The sequence below is a fragment of the Silene latifolia genome, chromosome 8 (genome assembly GCF_048544455.1).
Source record: "Silene latifolia isolate original U9 population chromosome 8, ASM4854445v1, whole genome shotgun sequence".
Classification (NCBI taxonomy): domain Eukaryota; kingdom Viridiplantae; phylum Streptophyta; class Magnoliopsida; order Caryophyllales; family Caryophyllaceae; genus Silene; species Silene latifolia.
Genome location: NC_133533.1, coordinates 71,985,135 through 71,990,910, shown reverse-complemented (window position 1 = coordinate 71,990,910; position 5,776 = coordinate 71,985,135).

Here is a 5,776-nt window from a genome sequence, read left to right as displayed (position 1 = left end):
GCAAAGAACTTGAAATTGTGCGGTATTCCCGTGGGTAGAACCAATATCGATGAAGACGATCCCATGAGATCTTTAATGGCTTTTGGTAGAGGAGGACGATAAGGGGCGGGACAAGAGATTGCCCAATTAAGTTCCCCTTGGTTAGCCATTGATTTTGATGAGATGGTTGTGAGAAAAAAATTAGGGTTAAGGAGAGGGTTTTTAGGGAGGAAAAGTTGAAGGGGGGATATGGTAGAGGTCTAGAGGAGGACGATACTGGGAAAGAAGGAAGTTGAAGGGGGGATATGGTTAGATTTATAGGAAAACCCATTTTTACCTTTTTTTTTTCTTTTACGTTTAACTTGTTATTAAGCTAAAAATTAAAAACAATAAGCTAAATTATTTTGACATAAAATAGAGATATTGTACCAAAAAAAAAAAAAAAAAAAAAAAAAATCTAAAACACCCCAAACCCTAGAAACCCTAACCCCTAAAACAAATTCCTTGAAACCCTAATCCCTAAAACTAAACCCTAAACAAAGATATGATCAATATAGCTCCGTAATTACGTTTTAACATGAAATAGTTAAAATAAGCTATGATCGTAAGTAGTTAGTGGCTAATTACATGGAATGTCGATAGTAAGCTATAATCGTAACTAGTTAGTGCTAATTACATAAAATGTCGATAGTGAGCTATAATTGAACTAGTTAGTGGCTAATTTACGTAAAATGTCGATAGTGAGCTATAATCGGAACAAGTTAGTTCCTAATTTACGTAAAATGTCGATAGTGAGCTATAATGGAATTAGTTAGTACATAATTACATAAAATGTCGATAGTGAGCTATAATCGGAACAAGTTAGTTCCTAATTTACGTAAAATGTCGATAGTGAGCTATAATGGAACTAGTTAGTACATAATTACATAAAATGTCGATAGTAAGCTATAATCGGAACAAGTTAGTTCCTAATTAACGTAAAATTTCGATAGTGAGCTATAATGGAACTAGTTAGTACATAATTACATAAAATGTCGATAGTAAGCTATAATCGGAACAAGTTAGTTCCATATTTACGTAAAATTTCGATAGTAAGCTATAATCGAATCGAAACAAGTTAGTTGCTAATTTACGTAAATTGTCGATAGTAAGCTATAGTCGGACTAGTTAGCACATAATTACATAAAATGAATTATTAAGTAATTCCATACAATCAAACTTAGAAACCCTAAACCCTATATTATAAACCCTAAACCCTATATTCTAAACCCCAAACCCTATATTCTATACCCTAAACCCTATATTCTAAACCCTAAACCCTATATTCTATACCCTAAACCCTATATTCTATACCAAAACAAGTATATTCATTTTTGCGCCAACTGTGTGAAATTCAAATTTTTTTCCCAAACTTAATTTAAATTATTCAATTTTGCAAAGAATGATGTTTGAATTTAGTCAAACTAATTAATTTTGCGCCAATGGTTTTAAATTTGGTAAATTAAAAAAATCAAATAAATGTGTCTATGAAGAATCGAACACGGATTGGCGTACGCTATGCGTTATTATCGAAACCAAATGAGCAATGGGTATCAAAGACGATTACTAATCACATAAATTGAAATATAAACTACATCGAATTTGCGTTTTTATTGTTAGCAACATATATTTTCCGCTTTCTATTTGATTCACGCAATATTCTATCATCAAATCATTATTCTTAAATTTACATTTCAAATTTTATTCATAATAAAAAACTACATATTGCATATCTTTTCCGTTTTTAATTTTATTGTATCTTGCTATAATATATTCATTTCAAGATTTTAAAAATTATACCAAGATATTTTGGCAAAAATATAGGGATACGATTAGGAAACTAAATTTTGGGCCAAAATTTAGGGCATAAAATTAGGAAACTTTACTTAAGTTTCAGAAATCATATTATTTTGGGAGATCACATTTTAATTTATTAATTCAATTGATTTTCATTCAAATTATAATCAAATGCAAAAAAATAATCTCTTCTAATGCAACGCGGGTTCGAATCCTACAAAACACAACTATTTTTTTTTCCATGACTATCCCTTTAGGACTTCTTATGCATCGTGGGTTCGAATCCTACAAAAACCACATTTTTTCCACCATGTCCATCACGTTAGGGTTTATCATTTCAAGTTACTTCACGATTTATTTCAAGTAGTTTAATTGCTTTTGAACCATAATTCGTTTAATTCGATTCGATGTTCACACATATTCTTAATTCAAACAAATAATTAAAAGGATATTGATGAAATGACTATCAAATTTATTTGAATTAAAATTTCTATAGCATAAACTGAATGAAATTCAAGAATACAAAACTAAACTTGCAAAACGTGTGAAATGACAAAATTAATAACCCTAAACTATAAAGAAACTAAAACTGGAGGCTTTTAATTGCGTGTGGCGGCATTCGATATCGATCCCTAGACCTCCATCCAAAATAGATAGGAGGAGGAGGTGTAGGTTGATCTCCATTATTGCCAAACTCATCCCGAACCTCTATTGCGGCGTCTCGCAACAGGCATGGGTAGATACTCCAAGTCACCTACTTGACGCCATTTAAGATGGTCATCGGGTAGAATTGGAGCATTTTTCGCATTAAACTCCTCTTCATATATGTACTCGATATTTTGGCAAGGGACCCCATAAAGAGCTTTTTCAAATTCCTTTTGTTTAGTTATTTCCATCATTGCTTGAATGAACCGTCTTGTTTCCAAAACATCTTGTGCGCGACCTTTCTTCTCCTTTGCAAGTCGATGCTTCAACATACGATTTTGTAACATAAGTTTTGCAATTTTTTCATCTCGCTTATCCATTTCTAATTTAGGGTTAGTTTGATAAGGTCTTAGAATTTTTTGTGTATTATGGATGATCTGTGTGCAAGTTAAAATGAGCAAATGGTTGAACTTAAATACAATCCCAACTCAAAATTCCCTCCATTTTTTCCCTCCATTTTTTCCCTCCAAAATTTCCCTCCAAAAATAACAACAAATCATACCCACGTTTAAGAATTACCAAATCTTTAAGAATAAATTTACAATCCATTAAAAATATAAAATATAAGATTACACAATATAATAAAATTATTTTAGAATAAATTTAAATAAGTAAATGGTATAGAAAATCTTCCTTAAATAATTTATTTACAAAAATAAAGAATACGCATATAAATCAAAATGGCCGAAATTTAGGGCACCCAAATAGGCAACAATAATGACGGAATATTAATGCAATATATTAAGAAAGTTTGACTATTTTATATATTGACAGTATTTCAAACTATAAAATGCAATTATATTGTATAATTGACGTCTTTGATACCCCTTGCTCAATCAAGGTTACGAGTATCCTTGCAAAAACTAACTTACCCAATTCTCATCAACGCGGGTTCGAACCCCAACACAACATTTTTTGTTTTTGTTTTTTAAGCCTCAAATTTTCGACTAATTCCAAACCAATGAAATTCACACAAATCATTAAATTAGGTTTCATCATTCTTAATAGAACGATTTCAATTAGGGTTCATCATCAATTGAATAAACAATTTTTCTATTTATTTGCATTTTGGATTAGGGTTACATTCGAATTACTTATTTTAGGACGAAAACAATGAACAATTTCGATAAAATTGATATATCGATCCATTAATTTTATTAATTCAATTAAATTAGGGGGGAAATGTTATACGAAATTCAATTGTTTTGATCCCTAATTCAATTTAGGGATGAACCCTAATTTAGTCGATGTCTAATTGAATTACGATTCACGTTAATTTGATGCAAATAATTGTTTGATGCAAAAATTAATTATTTTGTAAACATTAATGGTTATTTTATAATAAATTAAGTATTTCATTTTTATGTAATTGCCTAAATATAAATGGAAACAAAATAAATGAAATAGGAATTAAAACTAACCATATAGTAGTTAACTACATATGCAAAATGACTAACCTAACCCTAAACCCATTTAACCTAATTTAGCATGGTTTGCCACGTGTCATGTCCGTATTGGATGGTGTACAAAAAATTTGTACACCTAGTGTATCTGTAGCCTTTTCGTGTTCACAGCTAATAGACGAAAGACCTGGCCTATGTATAAGCGATATAGTTGACATAAACTAGTTCTTAATAAACACACTTACTTGACCAAAAATACTTTATATTTGGTGTAATTAGTAAGTTTATTATTAGTTAAATTAATTGAAGGGGTCAGAATGCATCTTTTAATTTGTGATAAACGGCAATGATTGCGGAGCGGCTGGATTGATGTGGCGTATATGTCGACAGATAAGCCGCTGTCCATATATGATGGGAGCATATTATTTTAAATTCACCAATAAGATTAAGGGTCGTGCTTTGTCAATCGGAATATTTTATACTGAGATTACGAGAATATAATCTACAGATTCATGATTTAAGAGAAAACGGTGTAACAAACTAGTTAATAAAATGAGATTCGGCTCGGGGTACTCCACAGATTATTATTAGCAAAAGCAACTTGATAACGTAAATTATAAATAACACATTTAATTGATATGTTTGACTAGTATATTTTAATTGGCCGATAAAATACAAGTGTTTGATAATTAGCGGATTTTGGTAAATAGGTTGTTCTATCCATGATATAATTGATAGATTCATTTTTTACAATATATGAAAGTGAATATGCTTGAGGGAGCCGCATATTGGAAAACCATGGATTTGAGTTTAATCTACCGTTTCAATATGTCATTTACTAAACACATGTGCCCTGATTAGCAAATAGTAGAAGCAGATTTATAATAGCGGATAACGTTAGTAGAATACGGTTAACATGTTTGCTAGCAGGTTTAACTAGCATATTAATTGGGAAATATAGCAGATTTAAGAAAAGGTCTTTAGTAATTAGCAGTTTATAGGGCAATTATACTATTTTCATGTATAAATTCAATATGCTATTGCAATATGCTGCTAATAACAGCATATTCAAAGACAGTAGATTCCGACCAATATGCTATTAGAATATATCATTTACCAAACACATCAAATTAGTAGATTGATTTGTCAACATACTATTTAGGTTGGAATCTACTAATTTCAACCAATATGCTATTTACCAAACAGAGCCATAAATTGGTGAGTCAAACATTTTAAAAACCTTGAATATTCTGAAAATTCATCAATCTACTGTTTACCAAACACACCCTAAAGATTGAGATGAATGCAACAATTTTACTCTCCATGTTCTCTATATTCTCTAGTCTTCAGACTACATACCCAGTTAATTAATGACTTAATACCTAGTAAAAAAAAACTAAAATTAGTAATGAATTATCATATTAATTAACAAAAAAAAAACTTTGAATTAACAAAAATATTTAACGATAACTAATAATGACAATTATTAACAATGTTAATTAGGACAAAAATTGACAACTAAGTACGAAAAAACTTTAAACAATCATAATTTTGTGCTTAGGTGTCCATTTCCAATGATTTTTTTTAAACGACTTATCTCGATGAGACGTATGCAATTGGAACAAAAATTGAACAATGCCCATTTCGTGTGAAAAACACGAATTGTGGTTTATACGAACCAGCAATGCTAGTTCGTGTAAACCACGAGATCAGAAATGGTCTAATCCGATTCGTGGGGAGAATTTTAAGAATTCGCGAAATACAGTACAATATACTGTAAGCCTGTAATCGGTCACTAAAAACAAGGTCATAAAATTACAGTGGTACACAAAATGGAGCCATACACTGCCAAA